Below are 23339 nucleotides of genomic sequence, written 5' to 3'. Positions count from 1 at the left end.
ATTTTGGTTCTAACTTCGGAGGCCATGTGGTCCAGTTGGCATAACTAAAATAATGATAATCTATCTGACTTACATTGAACTATGTAAGCGATATGATGTAAATGTTAATTATGCAAAAAAGATAATATTTCAGGGACTGTATGTTGTAGCAGGATAGCCTACCACCTGTATTGTCATGATGAATATAAATTAAGACATTACTGTATTATTTTCTTCTTTATCCATAAAGTATCTCTGCATCATAGCTGCTGTTTCCAGCTTTCTAAAGCTGTACGAAACCAGTACCATGACTTAAGTCTTCACTCCCTATTAAATAAATGTTTAGTATTTCACTGTTCAAGTTTCCATCCTTTTAGGGCTTGTTTTCTGTTGATAAAGCCTTAATGGCTTATGCGTGACCCTTCCCAAATGAGGATTTACCCAAACTTTCTGGAAATAGCACCTATCTTAACCAAAAAGGAATGATAATATAGGTGGTGAGATGTCAGAAAGAGAAAATACTAGGATGCTGGAACAGAAGTAGGATATTAGTCATCAAACTGCATGGCTCCTAATCTGCCTATACACCTGCATGATACAGCAGATTACAAGATCACAAGCAAGGAGTGATTATATCTCTCTGGAGGAAGGAAGTAAAGGCTTCATGAAGGAGGTAATGCTTGAGCTGAGTTTGAAAATAATTCTTTCCCCAAACAGAAGGAAAAAGTCATTATAGACAGAAGGAACTATGATAAAGGAGAGCAGTCTGGGGAAATTGTATCAGTTCTGTATAAACAGATTAAAAGGTGACAGTGAAGCTTGAATCAGAAATATAACTGAAGAGAAAATGTGGGGCCAAGTATGATGCCATGTTATAAATTTTTTTAATAGACATTGAAGAATTCTATTTGATTTTATTTATTCTAATAAGTTGGAATAAATTATCCAACTATGTTATGTGCACTCCCCTAGGCCTTCAGGATAAAAGACCACAATGTCTCTGCCCTTGAGAAAGCAGAAGTCTCAGCTGTTTCATAAACATATAAATGCATATGGGTTTTCTAAAGTCATCCTTACATCAAGATGTAACATAAATGGCCCCACACAGTGATATAAATAATACGCATATTTCCCCCCACTCAATCTAGGCATGATGTTCATGCTCACACCTAGGCATGAATGATCCGGAGATTGGTAGGAGAGCTTGTCTCCATAGGATTATCTTGAGACTTCTCTTTATCTTTTTGCTTTGCCTTCCCCTAGGGAGTTAACTCAGGTGTTAGACTCGGAATCATGGTGGGGATTTGCTTCTAGTTCTCTATTTACATTCCAGTCTGCAGGAAGTAGGAAAGAAAAGAAGGTGAGGGGCAGCAAACTGCTTACAAGCATATAATTTTTAATTAGTTACATCTAATTTTAGGAGACTATGAAAAGGAGCCTCCAGCTAGATTTCCATTATCACAGCTAAAAGGCAGGATTCTCTTACTGAAAGGAAGAAAATGAATAAACAACTGGGTACTGAGAAAAAAATAGCATATCCTAATACAATGAGTGGATGAAAGAAAAGGAATTGTAAAGAATATCTCACAGATTTTGATGTGGGGGTATTGAGAATGGTAGTTTTCATTCAAATATATATTATAGGGAACAACTTAGAAGGAAAACAAATTTTTTTGACACATGAAGTTCAAAATTATTGTGGGATAGTCTGGATATAGGTGTGGTCTTAGTCCACTTAGTTTTACTATCACAGACTATCTGAGGCTGCCCAATTTATAATGAAAGAGCTTTATTTCACTCATAGTTCTGCAGGCTGGGAAGTTCAAGGGCATGGCACTGGTTTCTGGTTATCCTACTGTGTGATAACATGGTATAAGGTCAAACGGGAAGTAGACACATTCCAAGGGACCAAACACCAAAGGCATCCTTGTTTTTAAATAACCAACTCTCATGGAAATTAACCCAGTCCCAGAAGAACTAGAACTCACTCTTGCAAGAACAGCATCAAGGCACCCATAAGGTAGCAGCCCCCATGAACCAAACGCCTTCTATTAGCCCCCACCTCTTAAAGGCACCTCACAACATCATTTCATTGGAAATTAAATTTCCACCTGAGTTAGGGCAGAGACAAACCACAGCAAAACCGTAGCTGGTGTCAAGAAGTCAATTGGACATACTATTTTAAATGTTTTATTATTAAGTTTAACTTGAGATATACATTTGGGAGTCACAAACATAGATGATATTTAATTAAGGATACTTAATCTACTTTTGAAGTAGCTGATATCACATACAAAAAAAAAGATGTTGAAAGAGAAGAGAAAAAAGTCAAGATAAGGATCCTAGTGAATACAATATAAAAAATAAATTAACATATCCATTTAAAACGGATTGCAATTTTTCCTGCCATCTCCAATATTACAATTTTTTTCTGTCATCCCTAGATGTTTGCAAAATGAACACTAGGAGAAAGCAAATCTGTGTAACACTGATCCCTTTTACTAGCAGAGACTGATGTGAAAAGGAAAAAGTAAACAAAGAAATTTTAGTATATGTGTGCTGCCAGAGATGACACCCAGAGTTAAAAGATATTAATTTAGCAGAAATATTAATTTTTTAGATATGCAAATGTAGAACTAGAACTGAGGCTTAAGATTAAATTTGTCTTTAAAATAAAAAAGAAGAATTAAATATATGGGAGAAGAGAGCTTAAGGGAGAAAGTATTGAACAATATAGCAAAAGGCTGGAACTTAACGAAGAAATGTTGGTGGAGATAAATGTCTTAAGATCATGTATTGGGAAATGAAACAAGATTTTAGAACAAGGACGTCCAATAATATTCTATTTTAGGCTGGCTCATTTGTTACAATATTAAATCACTTTTGTAAGCCCTTCTACCAATTTAGTAAGGTATAGTACACATATTTTTGATATTTGTTATGAGAGGGGTTTGCTGGTAAGATAGCATGGCTAAGAGGCTAAATTTCTTGTGTAAGCTGGCACAGAGTAAAGAAAATAGAAATTAAAAAACAATGGGCCAATGTCATTGAGATTTCTCTGTAAACATTAAAGAAAATGATAGTAGGGATAAACTTCCCCAAGACTTTGCAGACATTTTAGAAACAGTGACAAATTTCAACATATGATAATTCAATCATATCACTCTATTTTAAAGTCAGGTGATTAGCAACCTTAATTGTATCTGCAATGTTAGCTCTTCTTTGACATGGAACATATTAATAGGTTCTGAAGACTGGGATGTAGACATCTTTGGGAGACAATTATTGTGCCTGTTGAAGAGTCAGAAACCATATTTTATTATAGAATAGACAAGTCTTTTAACATCATTTCATAAATATTTTCTGGAATATCACATTTTCATGAGTGAGTCAGTTTGACTAATTCAATGAGTTAGTGAAATTTTTATAAAAGTGAGTGTTAATATTAATATCATCTTAGCAATTAACTTTTCAGAGTCAGCTTCTGATAAGAATTAAATGCTGAAGATCTAGATATTTTGATGGAAGTTGTCTCAAACATAAAAAGATAGCTAAGCTGTGGAAAACAGAAATGCAAAATTTTAAAATTCAGGAGTATTTCATAACCACATTTATGACTATATGTCACCAAGTTCAGGTAACTAATTTACTCATTGGAAAAGGCACTGAAAATACCTTTAAAATATTAAAAATAGCGTAATGTAGCACAATTTGAAGGCAAAGTATACACTGAAATGATATTTCAAAAAATATACTCTTAAAAATATTTTTTGGATGTTTATGTAAAATGATGATGATAGCTTGATGTTTTTTACCTCTGTGGAATGCACATGAAACCTAAGATAGTGGATATTGCAAATGTAGTATAAGAAAACTCAACGCATGCTTATTCTAGATTTCAGATTATTGATGATCTTCACCACAAACTCTAAAGCCTCCTCTGGGCAATAAGAGAGCAGATGTGTATGATATGAGTCTCCTTCCTTGATAATACATTGCTGTAGCTTCCACGTGTAGAAATTGAGCTGAGGGGCGTTCTGCCCAGTGCTGAGATAACAGATAGGGTAGTAGCAGTCATACTGGCATCTGCATAACTAACTCACTTGGTCCTCTCATAGCCAACCAAAAATATTGAATTTTCCAGCAATGAGAACTCAAAGTTTCTTTTGAATTACCTAATCCAGTGGCACAGATTCTATTAATGTCATTTGAATCCCTGAAACATTTTACAGTTAGGAACTCAAAGTTAGTGTATTACCCCATTTAAGATACAAGAAAACTAAATGCCAGAAAGATCAAGGAGGCAAAATTACTCAGACACATGAATTCACACGAGTTGGCCTAAAATTTATGTCCCTCAATATAAAGTGTACTAACAATGAGACCACTATCCTGATGATAAGACCAAAAACATCCATGTGAGCAAAAGATGATAAAAGACTTGTAGGTAAGTTCACAGGTGTATTTCCCTCTCATCTACCTCTCATTCATATTAATCTGCCAATATAGTGAAACAAACAAGGAGGGCCGACATACTAATTAAAAAACATTAAGTTAACAAAACTATAATTCTGCATCCAGTAGAATAAACTCTTCAGTGTTTCATGCAGGATTTCTGACATGGAGATATCTAAATTCTACAAGCATGAACTCTTTTTCCAGAGTGTACAATTTTTTATTTGACATGAGTACAGTTATCAACTGGGTCATAATTCAGAAGATCTGGGAGATATTGTCAATGGTGAGCTTTTTTGTGACTGATAGGACATTTGATATGGAAGTATATACATCTTTGCCACAGAAAGTGGTTGCATTCAGCTCCACAGAATAATACTGTTAAAGGATTCCTTATACAACCTGGTGTGGTGGTTCACACTTACAGTCCTAGCTATCCTAACTACTTGGGAGACTGAGGTGGAAGATTCTCTTCAGCACAGGATTTCGAGGTTGCAGTAAGCTATGACTGGGACACTGCAGTCTAGCCTGGCTAACAGAGTGAGATCCTGTATCAAAAATAAAAATAAAATTAGAAAAATAAAGGAAAAGGATGCCTGATGCTGAAATAAGATAATATTCAACTGAATTTCACTATTAACACTTAAAATGAGCTCAGGCTATAAAAATAATGTCTTCTGTTTACTTTTCCAGAACTGTAGGGTACTCTGGCATTCTCACTCTAAATACAATTATAGGCATGTATTTTCAGCATTTATGTTAAAGATGATTCAAATGTCTTTTCCCAGTATCTTTAGGCAATGAAAGTGATGGCATCAGTCTGTTGTCTATTTAAATGTTTTCTGTAAGCTCTATAACACACACAAGGTACAGATAGATTTCTTTTGTTTGCTCTGATTCTTTTTTTATTCACTTGAGTTTATTTGTGTTAATTTTTAATATTTGTAAAAAAGGAATAACATTTGAAAACCAAGATTTATCATGAATGTTTCATTTTCCTGTAATAAGTCTTCTCAGTTACTGATTTCACATTTCTAAACAAGACAAGAGATAATTATTGTTGGTTTCATTACTGATTATTGGAACTCTGCTTAACTGCTAAAAATGGTGGGCTCCCAGTTTCTTCACTGTATAGTTACCATTTTTAATTTGTAATTAATAAGTAATCTGGGGAGAGAGATTTCGTATCTACGCAAATGTACTTCAGTTCATCAAACTGTAATCCTCTAGATTTAACATTATTGATTTTTTTCATGAATCTATTTTTAATATGATGGTAAAATAGTATTTTCCAAGTCCATTATTCCTTTTATGTTTATTAGCTGACATTCTACTATGAGTAAGAACATTCTTTTTTTTAATTAATTAATTAATTATAGTCAGTACGAATTCATGATTATAATTTTAACCAATGATATTCCATCACCATTATGGATTTTGATACACAACTTTTATTAGATTTACATGGTAGAATTCCTTTCAGATTTTTCTTTCCTCTTTTTCATGTAGATATATAACTGCTTTACCAACTGTTTAAAATCCGGCTCCAATTATTCTCATAAGAATTTCTCACTTGCTCAACTTTGAAATTTAAAGAAAGTAGTTTTAGATTGGCTAACCTATACGAGCTAAAAACAATAACCATAATTCAATAACTGTGTACATTCTTTTTTTCTTTAAATTGAGAGTATACAGGTGCTGGAGAGGATGTGGAGAAATAGGAACACTTTTATACTGTTGGTGGGATTGTAAACTAGTTCAACCATTATGGAAAACAGTATGGCTATTCCTCAAGGATCTAGAACTAGAAGTACCATATGACCCAGCCATCCCATTACTGGGGATATACCCAAAGGATTATAAATCATGCTGCTATAAAGACACATGCACACTTATGTTCATTGCGGCACTATTCACAATAGCAAAGACTTGGAATCAACCCAAATGTCCATCAGTGACAGACTGGATTAAGAAAATGTGGCACATATACACAATGGAATACTATGCAGCCATAAAAAAAGATGAGTTTGTGTCCTTTGTAGGGACATGGGTGCAACTGGAAACCATCATTCTCAGCAACCTATTGCAAGAACAGAAAACCAAACAGCGCATGTTTTCACTGATAGGTGGGAACTGAACAATGAGATCACTTGGACTCGGGAAGGGGAACATCACACACCGGGGCCTATTATGGGGAAGGGAGAGCAGGGAGGGATTGCTTTGGGAGTTATACCTGATGTAAATGACTGGTTGATGGGTGCTGACGAGTTGATGGGTGCAGCACAGCAACATGGCACAAGTATACATATGTAACAAACCTGCAAGTTATGCACATGTACCCTAGAACTGAAAGTATAATAATAAATAAAAATAAATAATTAATTAAAAAAAATGAGAGTATCCAAAGTACTATATTCAAAATCTTTTTTTTTTTTAAAATAAAACCAGTCACTGGTAGTCAAATGTAACTTTAACACATTATGTATCACTTGACTAACTGAAGGTGAAATCTGGAATAGAGATTATGAAGTAAGTAAAAGAAAAACTGTTCCAAAAAATAAGAATAAAAAGACTCAGACTGGGTGCGGTGACAGCCTGTAATTCCAGCACTTTGGGAGGCCGAGGCAGGCGGATCACGAGGTCAGGAAATCCAGACCATCCTGGCTAACGCGGTGAAACGCCGTCTCTACTAAAAACGCAAAAAAAAAAAAAAAAAAAAAAAAAAAATTAGCCGGCCCTGGTGGCGGGCGCCTGTAGTCCCAGCTACTTGGGAGGCTGAGGCAGGAGAATGGCGTGAACCCAGGAGGCGGAGCTTGCAGTGAGCCGAGATCGCACCGCTTCACTCCAAACTGGGCCACAGAGCGAGACTGTCTCAAAAAGATAGATAAAATAAAATAAAATAAAATAAAATAAAATAAAAAATAATAAAAAGACTCATGTTCCTCGTTGATAGGAAGAAACAACTTTTGTTTTACTGGTGATTAATCTCTCTCTTCAAAGTTCAGTAGCTCCAGTGAATTGTGTTTGCACGAAAATTAAGGCAGAAATCCCCTCTCTTACCTACTTGTAAAGATAAATGACAATTTTCCTGATTACATGCTTTGGAATCAATAAACGCTAAAAATATAATTTGTCCCCACTCTTTACAGCAGGGCAACTGTGGCTACAACTCCGTGCTCTATAGCCTACCATTCATTCGGTCCTTTTGATGCACTTGATAGATGACTTGTTGCTTTCACAAGAACTCTGGTTTTCATGTTCCAAACAGCGACTATTGTGATCTAGAAAGTCACAGAGTTTCTTAGTGTCCTATCAGTCACATTCTGTGCTTGACAATCTTCAGACACAAATTCTCAAGTGGAAAACAGGTATCTGTCACGTAATATTTTATCTCACACCCCCAGTAACTTGGAGTTTTTATGGTTGGTTATATAAATGGCATGCTGAGCTTAAGCTAATGTGTTTTCCATCACGAATGGCACAGCTGCTTTTTCCTCCTGAATTAAGCACTGAGCAGGTGGTGTTTTCTAACCATTTATGTTCATTCTGCCTGCTGTCATGAGCAAGAGAGATCATAGATGTGCTCAGCAGCTCTTGCAGTTAAATGGTCATGAATAGAACAGTGAGGGTCTGCTTTGACCACAGGAAAATCTCATTTGAAAACCATTGCAACAAAAGTGTGTGAGGTGGGGCTGGGCTCAGTCCTCTGTCATCCAGAAGTAATTTAATGTCATCTAGCCATCACTTGTTTTGGCTCTGGTTATTGTTGAGAATAGTGAATGGGGGCAGGAACTATCTCTTCCCTAGAAGTGATGGGATGTTTTCTCTGGTTAAAAGAGCAAAGTTTGTCATCAATAATTTATAAATAGTTTATCTTTTTTTAAAAAAAAATTCCTTAGAACAGTAAGAAAGGTCCAGAGAAATGGCCATGATACTTCCACACTCAGAATGTCAGCTAACAGTGTCTCCGTTTGTAACTTGGACTTCATGCATAAAGAAAGACAAAGATTTCTCATCCAATCATATCAGCTAAAAAAATTGTTTCTTTATACCTTCTTTTTCATTTCAAGGGAAAAATAATAAAAAATAGATATTATACTCAAAGAAAAGTATTGAATACTAGATCTTACGAGACATTTAAAAATATAATTTGGGGGACTAAAATTTCACATTGGTTTGATTTTTGACTTCTAATTTTGGGTTGATGACTATGTATGAAGAAAAACGTAGATAAAAGCCACTGTAAATAAAATCAAGTTTGGGAAAGAAATTGATGACTGTGAAACGTTCATTGCCTTTCTGATTTTCTCTACTTTTGTTTCTTATATTACGCTATACTAAATGTGTCATTTTGAATTTGTCTTGTTTCTATTAATAAAGATTTTATTGAAGGGAAATGATCGTAAGTAAGACAGTCTAGGACACTGGCTGGACCAAGGGGGTGAAAGCAGCATAATCAGAATAGGAATGCAATTGCAGGCCAGGAAAGAGTCGAAGATAAAAACTACAGAAGTAGTACAGAAATTAAGGAAAGTATAAGTCCAAAAATGGGAAGGTGATTGGGAAAATGTCAAAGAATGTGGTACAAGAAAGAATAGGTAAAGAACTGTAGGAAACCAGATGTCTGTGACACTGCCTAGACAAAAATCTAACAAAATAAAGCAAGTAGAAGGAGTGGAGAGCAGTGAACTTTTGTATTAGGTCTCATTGATTTATTCTTTCATTTTGTAAAAGGCTATGTTATGATATTTGGTATTTCAAATTTCTAAATTTACATATTTGCAACTATGTAAAAATAAAATTGGAATAGATTTGGCAAAAGGGAGGAGGCTTTTAGGTTTCTATCTTATCTCTACTTTTTCTGCTTATACTAGGAATCCTTACAAAGACTTACATGTTCCTGAAGGCTACCGAGTCTTACCTACGTAATCATCCATTTCAGTATTCTTATTTAAATGCTTTTCATTGGTAGAATACTTTAATCTTACAGCCACAGGACAGAAAAGGAAATTTTTAAGAGTGAATGTATGTCACATCTCTTACATAAAATAAGGCCAATTTAAGATTTTTTGGTAAGAGGTCAGGCTGTGAACCCTGTTAAGAGTTTTATCTCAAAGCTGAGCCACTTAAAAGCTGGTTAATATTAAACAAGTTAGGACTCAAATTTTTCATCTCTAAATATAGCCTAATAATACCATATGGTTCATAGAATTATAAGGGAGAAATGATTTCTTAGTAGAGCTCATAGTACAGTGCCTGGACCATTTTCTAACACAATTTAGGTATATAATAATGTATTTATCGTTACATTATTTTGAATCCGGGAAACTGAAGGACCTTTAGGAAATTTACATATTTTTATCAAAAGAAATTTGAAGTGGTTTGAGAAGTGTTTTTGTACTTTAAACTGGTGTTATCCTTTTCAGTGAATATCCTTTTGAGTTAAAATAATACAATGAGCCGACACCAATCTATATATTTTATTTGTATATTGTACATTGCACTAATTGTACCACTACATTATTGTACCATTGCACTAATATATCTTTGTATATTAACAATACAAATAGAAATTAAGAAGGATGAGATACATATAATTACAGACAAGCACTTATGAATAAAATTAATGTGGAGGTATTTTTGCATAAAGCAAATTTAACACCGTAACACTTTATGAGATTCAGAGTCTAATTAGTCCTCTTGATTCCCTAAGCACTGTTGTGACTAAAGGAGGTATAGCAAAGGCATATTGAGTAAACCGTTATTGAGCACAATTGACTTGGGGAATTTAGAGACCTTATGAAGAGAACAGAAATATGTCCATGAATGTAGCTTTGGAAATTTTACTTCTAAACTCAGCTCATCACTGAGAAATATTTCCTCGTCTTTCTGACTAGGCTATGTTCTTCCTGTTTTAACCAGACCTTAACCATTATCATAGCACATACTTACATTCATTTACCTCCCTTCTAGACAAGAAGTTTCTTGAAAAATACTTAATTTTCTTTTGTTTTCTCGGTCCCTGGCATACATTCAGCAGATAATAGGTGGTCAGAAATATGTGCACTTGAATATGATATACATATGGAAACAAAGACCCGGACCATATACTAAAATAATTTGTTGAGGAATGTCAAACATCCCAAAACCTTTAATGTAATACGCCCAATCATTTCAATTATTTGAAATGTCTACCTTTATTGTTGGACATGAGTAAATAAAACATTTTACCACAGCTATAATTTTATAGTCATTAAATTAACAAGGTAAAGCTGATGATCTTATCGCACAACAGATTTTACAATTTCCAATTAACATATTTTCTAGAGCTAAACTGATAGATAAAACAGAGACAATTTTCTACTTGGGAGTGCAGGCACTTTCTCCTCCATTGCTGTTATAAACATTTTTTGATACAACATTGACTATGTTAGAAATAAGTCTGAGATTAGACATTCAACTTCATTAAAAATAGGAATGAGGTATTAGGAGAATAAGGTATCAACTGAAAAGCCACTCAGACTTTACACAAGGGGGGCAATTTATAAAAGAGAAGCTTTCTAAAATGCAAATGATGCTTTCTAACAATGTGAAGGACATACGAGACCTATTTATAAGCAGTTAACTAAGCCATGTTTTATTTATTTTAATTGCTAGTGAGATATCCATTAAATTAGAGAGTATAAACTGATGGTTGATAGAGTAAATAGGTCCGAAAGTGATGAAAATGATGTTCATCTTATAGTTCTGAGATAGACTCTGGACCACAACCAACCAGATGTTTAGGACAAATAGCCTTTTTGGGGCTTCTAATCTTACCTAAAAATAAAATATATAATATGTTGTACACTTTCCAAGGTTCAATGATTTGGTTTCACTATTACTAGAGGAAAGGGTTTAGCAATGTTAATGAGAATATGACATTTCAAAAGGCAATTGTGATATCAACAAAAAATATATAAACATTGTGGCTAGCATTTTCCATACATGTAATGCTAAGGCATTTTATATAAAAAATCAGAAAGTTTCTACCATGTATTTTTATTAATTTAGCACCTGTAAGAAATGCCTAAGAGCAGGCGTTACCAACCACAGAACCACAGGGAATACTGATCCATGACCTGTTAGGAACTGGCTGGGATAGCAGGAGGTGAGCAGCAGGGGGCAAGCAAGTATTTCTGCCTGAGCTCCACCTCCTCTCACATCAGCAGTGGCGTTAGAGTCTCATAAAACTACAATCCCTGTAGTCAACTATGCTGCAAGGGGTCTGGGTTGCAGGCTCCTTATGAGAATCTAACTAATGCCCGATGATCTGAGGTGGAACAGTTTCACCCTAAAGCCATCCCCCCACCACCCCAGTCCCTGGAAAAATTGTCTTCCAAAAAACAGGTCCCTGGTGCCAAAAGGTTGGGAAGTACTGCCTAAGAGGATGTGGTAAAGTATTCTTTCAAGAATATAAAATTTAATTAAAGGGGAAAAACTGACGTAACTATATACAGTTCACATTTTGAGAAGACCTGGGTTAGAGAGAGAGAATTAGGAAAGGCTTTCATGAAAAGTTGATTTTTTTTTAAACTTAAGACTAATAAGAATAGAACAGTGGTAGGTGGAGAAAATAAGGAAATTGAAGATAGAATCAAAGGCATTTATAAAGGCAAGAAAGTACAATGAGCTAGTTCTGTTTAGAGATTAATGAGTTTCATCAGCTTGCACTGACCACTTGAAGGATTAGTGATAATTATGAAATGTAGCTTTTGAAAGGGATTGGATAAGACTACACCATAAGTTTTTAGATGGATGATTCAAATAAAAAAGGAAATTTTCTGAAAGAATGATTGTAATAATTAATTTTAATGAAAGCATGCTATGTTAACTTTACATGTTCTGTTATTTCATTTAATCCTTACAGCAACTCTATAAAGTAGATGCTACTATTGTCTCCATTTTTTATAAGCGGAAACAAGCAAGAGGAGGTGAATAGCCCATTGTTACACAGATAATTATATAGTTAAGATTCAAACCTGTACAGTCTGGCTCCAGCACCCATTTTCATAGCTCTTTAGCTATTCTGCCTATCAAGGGAGTTATTCTAGAAATCTGTTTGATTTTAAAAAGAATAAGTCATATTTCAATAAATGAAACCAATTTAAAGCTAAAAGTGAGCCATTTTAATGGAAACAACCTCTGGCAAGAAGAAATGCCATCTTCTTCACTCTTAATTTTCCCAAAGCACCACTGCAAAATTGTTCTGCCTGTTGGCATAATGGTAGAATATTCATTCATACTAAGAACTAATTAATTAAAATAACTTTGGTTGAGTTCAATTAAGCGTAAATACAAGGTTCCTGTGTCACGTAGAAATTTTCTTCCAGGTAGTACCTATTCTCTCCCAATATTTAGACTAGAAAACATAAGACTGAAGTGATAATGAACTATCGCCTGTAAAAGGATAATACTCTAGGACAAAGCCTGAATATGTAAAAAAATGAAAATGAGAAGTACAAGTTGTGCTCTGGAGAGAGGCTTTTAGTTTTCCATGCCCAAAACATAATATGTTAAACAAGTAAGTGCCTCCTGACATCTGTATGTTAGGAGATGCAATCTCAAAGACACTCTAATGTAATGCAGTATCTAATTCTCATCAGTTGCCATATCATTAAAGGTTTATCTCAAAGCAGTGAATGCATTATTGAAACTAGTAGTTATAAGATTTTAATGGAGATGAAATTTCATTTTCTTTGTGTCTAGATCTTGATTTATTAATTTGGTCTTTTATGCATCTCAAAATGTTGTATTGCATTTGGTCTCATCTTTTTATAATGTAGTATCTTGTTAAAGTATTTCTCTTCCTCTGTTTTCAAGACCTTTATGTCTTTATTTCAAGACCCCAACTAGAATAAGCGTTTTTGTCTTTGCATTAATTTTACCTCATTATCTTAGCTTTTAGATTTTTAAAATTTCTCCATATCAAAATCTATATTAGTTTTTCAATGTTGCTATAACAAATTCTGTAAACCTACTGGCTTAAAACAACAGAAATGTATTATCTCACACTTTCTGTAGGTCAGAAGTCCGAGTGGACTCAACTGGATCTTCTGCTTACAATCTAAAAATATTAAAATCTAGGTTTCACAAGGACTACAATCTTTACTGGAGACTGAGGGCAAGAATCAGCTTCCAAGCTTACTCAGGTAGTTGACCATGTTTATTTCCTTATGATTGAAGGGCAAATGTCCACCTTTCCTTGTTAGCTGTCAGTTGAAGGCTGGTTTTGCTCCTAAATTCTGCCTGCATTCTTAACTTTTCTATGTGTCTTCCTCCAGTGAGAGTGAGTTGAGAACATGCTTTAATTCTCTCTGACTTCGGCTCCTGTCTCATTTGACTAAAGGGAAAATAGGAAAATATAGTTACAATCATCTAATACAGTAGAATTACTGGACAAAATATTAGTAAGTATGTAAGATAAATTAATGATACTATCAATTACATTAATTTAATTGTGATTTATAGAACACAGCATTCAAAATGGCTGTTTACACACTTTTTTTTTCAGGTGTATATGAAATGTTCACCAAGACAGACAAATGCAGATGGATTTCAAACTTTTTGGAACAGAGCTAAAGCAGTTTGGAAGAGAATGGACACTTTTCTATGGTTATATGAGAATCAAAGAAATAAGCTATGTAAACATTAAAAGCTAATCTCCAAGTAATTAGAAGGAAAAATATAATGAGGGTAGGAAGATAAATTGTTAAAAAATAGAAACAAGCAATGCAGAAAGTTGACAAAGACAAAACTTGTTCCTATTTACTAGTCAATAAATGAAAGGATAAGACAAAATTTACCGATATGGGTAATAAAATGAGGATATCACTGCAGATCTTATAATAGTGCTACAAATGTAACCAATTAGCAGTAGAGAAGTTCTAATGAAATAATATTCTCAAAATGAAATAAAAAGTCTCAATAGCTCTGTATCTATTAAAGCAATTGATCTTACAATAAAAAATTTTCCACATAGGAATCTCCTAGACCAAATAGTTTTAATAGTAAATTTTATCATTTATGAACAGCAGAAATAATACCAATCTTACACAAAGTAATTCTGAAAAGAGAACAGAAAAGAACTCATCTTAACTAGCTTTAAGAGGCTAACTAAGCCATTCGCAAAACCTGACGAAGCGTTTCAAAAAAGCCGCAGACCCAAAGTCTTGAGGCAAACATCATTAAGAATGCAAAATATTCTAAACCATAAACAAATCAAATGCATCAATGTAAAAGAAATCCCTCAAAATAAGTAAATTTTTTCTCGGGAATTTGAGGTTAGTTTAAGATTTTGAAATCAATTAAATATTTTAAATAGAAAAACGATGAAAATTAAATAACCATCTGAATAGATATTTAAAATAAATTTGAAAAGAAAAACAGCAATTATTCATTAAGAAGAATCTCAGAAAACATGAAATAGAAAGGAAGAACCTCAGTCAGATAAGAGGCATCTAGGAAAATGCTATAACTAATCATGTTTAATGGTGAAATATTAATCACTTTCCCTAACATTGTGAACAATGCAAAAATGTTTGGTATTCTGACCTTCATTTAAATTTCACTGGAGAACCTAGCTTATGTAATAGGGCAAGATAAAATAATAAATGACATAAAGATTAAAAAGCAAAAATTAACTGTCTCTATTCTTAAATGGCATGATTATTCGTGAAAAAAATTCAATGAATCCAGAAAAGAAACATAGAACTACTAATTGAATTTAGCAAGGTCAGGAAACACAAGGTCAATATACAAAAGTTATTTTTTCTGTATGATGGCAACAAACAATTGAAATTGAAAAATTTTTAAATTCCACTTGACAAAACAAAGCAACATAAAGCTGAAATTCTGCAAGTGTGGAAATACATTGGCAAATTCAAAAGAGACATAGAAACTCAAAAGTCCTCAGGTATGGTATGAGCATGTTTGTGTGTGTGTGTTAACCTTTTCCTTAAGTAATGCTGATTACTGTTGGTCTCTGTTTAAAGGTATCCACCTTTTGGTTTTTCCATTTTCATCGGGGTTATCTAGAGTTCCACTCAAAGACCACCCATCAGCTGAATCATAGTGCTCCACCCAGTTTTTATCACAATTTTATAAATCTGAAAAAAAATCTCAAAGAAATCAGAACAAAAAGTCTTCCGTTTCTGTTCTAAGAACTCTTTGAGTGCCCTGGAGCAAGTGCAGCTACTCATCCTTTACATTCTTTATAAAGGTAACAATCTCTAGTTATTTCTAAGTTGGAAGCATGTCAGAGCCAAGACTAGCTAACGAATTTAGTCAGAAGATTGGCTCCAAAAATTCAAGGTCTTTCTCAACAAGTTAATAATTATTTAACAGTAAATTTCCCTGGTACTCATTTGATGAGATAGTGCTAAATAAATTGGATTATATTCAAATGGGTGAGAAGGGAATGGTATTTCATCTGATTTGCAATTCATCTGATCAATCATCTAAGTAAATAGCAAAGTGATTAATACCTCTGAACAAGATGAGTTTTGCCCTCTTCCTATAATTTCTCTAGAATTTCTATTTTTATATTAAAAAAGACAATATGTAAGAAAATAATGAAAATATATAAGGTAATTGTTCTCCCTCCAACTTTTAAAGAAATATAACTATGAAGTAATTATATAACTGTATACTTACATATATATTTACATATTATATTATATTTGGCTGTTTCAATAAGTCACTGCTGTATAGAATTAATAATAGTAAAATATTTAAAAAGTTGATCCCAATGCAAAAGGTAATGAATGTCAGAATCTATTTTATAACTACTAATTTAAAATAGAAGTGATAGGTGAGAGCTCTGATTATTTTGTTTATTTTAAAAAAAGCACTGCCTACCATTTGCTGGGTACATACAATAAGGGAAGAGCGTTGATTAATTACAATATTAAATAAAGATTTCTCTGACAATATTTTATAAAGAGAGATAAAAAGAGAAATAAAATTTATAACCCTAAATAAGCTTAAGCACATTAGTTTGAGTAAAAACAAGTAATATTATTTTAGTATCTGGTATTAGTTTTCTCTTCTTGTGTTATAAATTACCATAAATTTAGCACTTTAAAACAACACTCATTTATTGTCCTTCAATAATTGTTTAATTTTTATTTTAATTTTTGTGGGTATTCAGTAGGTGCACGTGAGATGTTTTCATATAGGTATGCAAAGGATAATGCATGCAATTCCATCACAGAGCATGGGGTGTCCAACCCCTCAAGAGTTTATCCTTTGTATTACAATCCAATTATACTCTTTTATTTTTAAATGCAGAATTAAATTATTATTGACTATAATCACCCCCTTTCTATTTTCTTTTGTATTAACCATTCCCACTCTTCCCTCCCACTTCCTTTCCCAGCCTCCAGTAACAGTCCTTCTATTCTCTATCTCCATGAGTTCAATTATTTTAATTTTTTGCTACCACAAATAAGTGAGAACATGTAATGTTTGTCTTTTTGTGCCTTGCCTGTTTCACTTAACATAATGATCACCAGTTCCGTTCATGTTGTTGTGAATGATAGCATCTCATTCTGATTTATGGCTGAAAAATATTCCACTGTGTATATGTACCACATTTTCTGTATCCATTTATCTATTGATGGACACTTAGGTTGTTTCCAAATCTTGGCTATTGTGACCAGTACTGCAGCAACCAAGAGAATGCAGATATCTGTTTGATAGACGGAGTTCCCTTCTTTTGGATATATACTCAGCAGTGGGATTGCTGGATCAGATGGTAGCTCTATTTTTATTTTTTTGAGGAATCTCCAAATTCTTCTTCATAGTGACTGTACTAACTTACATTCAACCAACAGTGTACAAAGTATCCCTTTTCTCCACATCTTTGTCAATATTTGTTATTGCCTGCTTTTTGGATATAAGCCATTTTAACTGGGGCGAGATGATAATTACAGTTTTGATTTGCATTTCTCTGATGACCAGCGATGTTGAGCACCTTTTCCTATGTCTATTTGCTATTTGTAGGTATTCTTTTGAGAAATGTCCATGCTGATTTTTTGCCCACTTGTTAATCGTTATTAGATTTTTTTTCCTATATAGTTGTTTGAACTCCTTATGTATTCTAGTTATCCATCCCTTGTTATATGGATAGTTTGCACATATTCTCTTCCATTCTGTGGGTTGTTGCTTCACTTTCCTGATTGTATCATTTGCTGTGTAGAAACTTTATAACTTGATGTGGTCCTATTTATCCATTTTTGCTTTGGTTGCTTGTGCTTGTTATTACTCAAGATATTTTTGCCTAGACTGATATCCTGAAAAGTTTCTCCAATATTTTTATAGTAGTTTTATAGTTTAAATGTACAGCCTGTGGAAACATGAGCCAATTAAACATCTTTTCTTTATAAATTATCCAGTCTTAGGTATTTCTTTATAGCAGTGTGAGAACGGACTAATAAACTGGGGTGTCAGCATTTTGCCCAGATTGGTCTTGAATTCCTGGGCTTAAGAAATTTGCCCTCCTCAGCTCCCCAAGTGCTGGGATTATAAGCATCCCCAGCCTTACCTCTCTCGATTTTCCTCTTTTATGTCAGCGTCTTACCTCTAGCAACCTTTCTCAGCCAAATCATTTACTCATCTATTACAGAGCTAAGGAGACATCATGTGACAGAACCGAGGTAGGTAGTGATTCTGGCCAATTAGACAAAACAATTCCCAAACCTATGATTTCTTTACTTGCTTCCAGGGTAAGGGGTGGGAAAACACATATCTTCCCAGTTGCTTGGGCAGGTAGGGCTAGTCATGTAATACAATTCTTTTTAAGGACATTTGAAGTCCTTAAGTTGGCTGAAAGGCTTTTGGAGAAGAATACCCTGTCTCTCTGATAAGCAGAAAAGCTTTCCCACCCTTTACATTCCACCTCTACAGCCAGGCTTCTGGTTTTCTGCCTCTGATTGCAGTTCTGATACTGAAAATCCCTATACAAAATGCGGGACCCTGAAGAGAAAAGTATGAAGACACTTAAGGAACAAGCATAGCAGAGACAAGGATGGAAAGGGACCAGGTCCTTCATGATACTGGGAGACAGCCAGACTCAAGCCAAATGCTTACACAGTTCTTTTAATTGTAACATCTGGCCTTTATAGGGAATGGGTTTAGTTTCATTTAGCAGAGAAAGGAGCACCTAACATGGTGCTTTTCATGTTTTAATTTTAGTACATTCCTCACTCTTTGCACAGAAAATTACCCAAGAAACCTGAGTTTGTTGGTGTGAGATGCCAACGCAGTTTCACATTTTACCAGGAACTACTCTTTGCTTCCCTCCTGCAAGCCCAGGCCCCCTAGTCTGGGCCACACAACAGTTTCATATTATAGAAGTTTTCTCTCTGGGACATGTTATTTTTCAATCTTAACTGTCTTACAGCAGACTTGTCAGTATATGTCTAAGTGTTTAGCATAAAGTTTTAAGTTCTTTCTCTTGAAATCATATGTCCCAAGTGAATGGTGCCATGTGATTATATGCCTATTGATTTTGCTGATGATGTTTGATAATGAACGAGGCTATTTTCTGTTTAGAATATAATTTTTTGACGAATATCAAAAAATTGCAAATGTCATATTTTCAAAGTAATTGCCCCACAAAGATGAGCATTTACAATATTTTACTCAGTGTTTTCCTCGACTGACATCTAATTGACTAGGAAAAACACAGTTTTTGCCTGCATTTACAAGCGGATTGTTTTCTAAAATGAGTGCTTGCATTGCCAGAACCTTAAATTAAATAGGGTCATATAGTCCAAACATTTAAAAGATACTAACCAAACATGTAGTTATTGATCAAGATGATCTTTTTAACATTGTTGATCAAAACAGAAACAAGTAGTCCAAATCGCTAAGAAAAAAGAGAGAATTGTCTTGTAATTTTATTATATGAAAAAATGATTAAGTTATCAGAAACCTAGCAATCCCAATAACAGAAAAGTAGCATCAGGAGAGGGCATTATATTTTTCAATTTGGTGGAATTTAGGATACGTAATTGCCATATATTTATTTGAAAGCTACATTTACAAATTACATTCCTCCAGTTTTCTTCCCAAATACTTTTTGACATCCTGTTTTGGTCTATGTAGAAAGATTGGTCTTGAATTATCCCCTTTTCGAGGAGAGAATTATTTGAAGTATTTCAGACTATCCTAAGAATGCATCGAGCTGTCTTTGGTACTGAAGAAAGTTACATGTCAAAAACTTTTCATAGACCATTATGAAAAGCAACTGAGGAAGGTCGCATATAATGCTTAGGCATCATACAATGTAATAATTCTAGAAAACTTAATTTACATATTTGAACAAGAACTTAAAATTATCAGTATTTTCTTAAATACACGAAGAAATCCCTGCTTCCTGTATAGGCAGTAAGACATAAACACACATGAAAATAACAAAAACATTCTTTAGAAATTAATTATAAAAAATAACCAGAAGAGCATAGGTGTGGCTTATATTTGCTTATTTTAAAGCAAAACTTAAAAGAGAAGTTCACTGAATGCCCAATAAGTTTTAAGCAGACAAGGTAGAAAGGAAACCAACACATTAGGGCAGTAACCTAGAGCTGTAGTTAAACTTGTGGATTTCAGACTAAAAGAAGGCTGTTTTTGAATCCTGTCATTAGCTGTAGAGCCCTGGGCAAATTGCTAAACTTCTATAAATTTCAGTTGCCTTATTTGAGATACATGGAAATTATAATGGTGTTTCTTTCATAATGTCATTGCAATGATTGAGCTATAAGGTTTAGTACAGTTCCTGGTAAGTGCATGTAATTCTGAGAGCACTTCTTCATGCCTGTATTATCTCATTTAAACTGCACAGTAACCCTGTGAAAAACCTTGTATTTAGAATACATTACCTGATGAAGAAAATATGTTTTTCCGATAGAGGCATAAATATTCTTCAGATAGTTTGTCAGTAAGAAAATGCTCTCAATTTACTTTCCTTTATGATGTTGTGTCATTTGATTTCATCATCCATAAAATCTTTTTGTGGACAAAAACAAATTTTATTTAGTGTATGAAAGAAAAATAAAACCCCAGGACCCCAAATTCACTAAGTCAAAGGGAAAGTTAGGTTTTGGAACCGAGTCACATACAAAAAAATTACCTTCCTTTTGTTTTCAAACAGATAACTGTAATTTCACATGCTTACTTTATCTTACATAACATGTAGATTTAGTGGGCATAAGATGAATGTGTAATTGACCTTTCTCCTTACTCTTTTCTTTCTACATGTAAAATGTAGATTCACCAAGTGCTAATCAGAGCCTCACAAGAATGTAACCATTTACCTCATTGCCTACCCACTCTCCCTTTATTTTTTTCTTTTCTCCTTCCCATCCTGCTCATTCTTTCCCCTTTAAATATTAAAGTTCTCAAAATTCTACCTGAAAAAAGCACAGGGCACAGATCCTACTGTGACTTGTGCTTCTTTTTCCCAGATGTCTCCTCAACTTTGTCAAAATAAACCTCTAAATTCAGATATGCCTTAGTCAACTTTTGGTTTAGATTTTTGTAATCACAGAGGGCTTCTTTAAATGGAGTTTGGCTCTTGGCCTGCAGCAACCCTCCTATTGGGGCTGGCACTAGCGGAAGCTCTTAATTACTCTGACTGATTGAATGACTTGCTGAAGACTATGAGCATCCCCCTCCAGAGATCCTTAATCTCCCAAATATTTTGGTTGAGATCTGAGGTTTATTCTGCCACATAACTCCTTTTCAGGGAGTTTCCTACTTCTGCGAAGGTGGAGAGTAAGTCATCAGCAGAGGCTCTATTCCCTGGGTAAGGAGCTTGTTTGGGATTTTGTTTTGGGATTTGGTAGCTTAAGATAAAGGTTTATTGTTAGTTTTCTACAACTTTTTCTCACGCTCCAAGATCTCAACTATATGTAAATTGTGCTATCACTTTTTTTTCTTTTCTGTTTTTTTTTGTTTGTTCGTTCCAGTTCATCTTCCATTATATTTGACCAATTTTGGTCCATCTTCCATTAGATTTGACTGAAACCCCTGCAGCTGCAAAAAGTCTAATTTCAGCTTTTACACACTTTCCCTTTTTAACTTCAGACAAAACTGACAGGCATTAACATTGAAATAGAGATTATAGGACTGACAAAACTGACTCTTTGTGGTAATAAGATACCAGATTTTAACCTCACTCTGTTATAGCATTACATGACAGATAGCAGACCCTGAGGGAAATACAAATATTTTACCCCAAAATATATACTTTAACCTATTCTGAACTGGCTCTGAAAAGTTTTCTCTTGTGGGGGAAATTTGCATCTGTAGAGAATTTTCATTACTTTAGCAAGGCCTTACATTTCTGGGTCTTTCCAAGATCTAGGAGAGATTAAATGAGAGTTTGACACTTTTAAGATCTAAAAAGAGACATTTACCATCTATTCTCTTTCAAGGCTACTTCCTGGAAACTTCATTTACATAACAAAAACCTTGGCCTTCACAACCCCCCATATCTTACCTCAAGCATTTCTTTCTACTAACTTCAAGTCTTTAGACAAAGTTTATCTCTTTCAACTAATTGCCACTCAGAAAATCTTTGAATCCACCTATGATCTGTAAGCACTAACCCCCTGCCCCCACCACCCACTTCTCCACTGCTTCAAGGTATCTTGCCTCTTTAGGCTGAACCAGTGAACACCTTGCATGTATAGATTTATGATTTTGAAATATCCCTATTTCAGGATATTACATTCTAGTAAGGAAAGCAGATTAAATGCAAATAAATGAATAAACAAAATATTTTATGTTGATTTGCTTATAAATTTACTATATAGTACATATTATATAAATACATATGTTTGATAATATGTTTCAAGAATTTGTATTTGATAGAGGGAGACAAAGGCAGCAACAAAGACAGAGGAAAGTTCCATATAAGAAAATAAATGAGGATAGAGTCACAGAAATTCAACTTCACATAGGCTAATTGTCAGAAAATCACTTTCTTAAGATGTGACAATTAATCCCTGATTTCAAGTCTTCTAAAGATACAGTAATCAAGATGTGTGGTACTGAATAACTATAGGCAAATAAATTAATTGAACAGACAAACCAACACATGTATGGACAGTTCAATTTCAACAAAGTGAAAAGGCAATTTAATGGATAAAAAAGATAACCTTTCTATGCAGTCATTATAAGTTCCATTGAATGGATGAAGAAACTGAGATTTGTCCATATTATCATAGTTGGTAAGTGATGTTGTCAGACCAGTTTAACATTTATTTCTTTGTTCCATTCCAGAGGAGAAGAGGAGAGTAAAAGTGAAGGAGAAAGAGGCAAAACAACTGACTAGACCACATGCTGAACAAGTTGTAGCTCTCATTTACTTTTCAGATAATATAAAATGTTATAACTGCTTTGGATAACAGTTTGGCAATTTCTTTAACAGTTAAACATATACACACACACAAAAAAAAACATATACATATAATCATATAATCTAGCCATTACACTCATCAGTATTTACCCCCATCCTCAAATAAAAGCACAAAGATGTGAATGCCCATAGCAACTTTATGTGTAATAACTGAAAACTATAAACGACTCAGACACCCATCAAGAGTGAATAATTAAACAAATTGTTTATAGTGAGAAATTGCAAAAATATTATCAATTAAAAGGAATGAGCTACTGATAGCAGCAACAATGTACACAAATCTAGAAATAATTATGCTGAGGAAAAGAAGCCAGAAAAATATAATATGTTTTACATTGTCTCATATATATTAAAACATAGAGAATGCAAACTAATCTATAGTGACAGAAAACAAATCAGTGACAATCCAGAAATGAGAGTAAGGGGTAAGAGGAAGGGA

The sequence above is a fragment of the Macaca nemestrina genome, chromosome 9 (assembly GCF_043159975.1).
Source record: "Macaca nemestrina isolate mMacNem1 chromosome 9, mMacNem.hap1, whole genome shotgun sequence".
Classification (NCBI taxonomy): domain Eukaryota; kingdom Metazoa; phylum Chordata; class Mammalia; order Primates; family Cercopithecidae; genus Macaca; species Macaca nemestrina.
The sequence above is the reverse complement of the archived record's forward strand: the minus strand, read 5'-3'. Positions refer to the sequence as shown.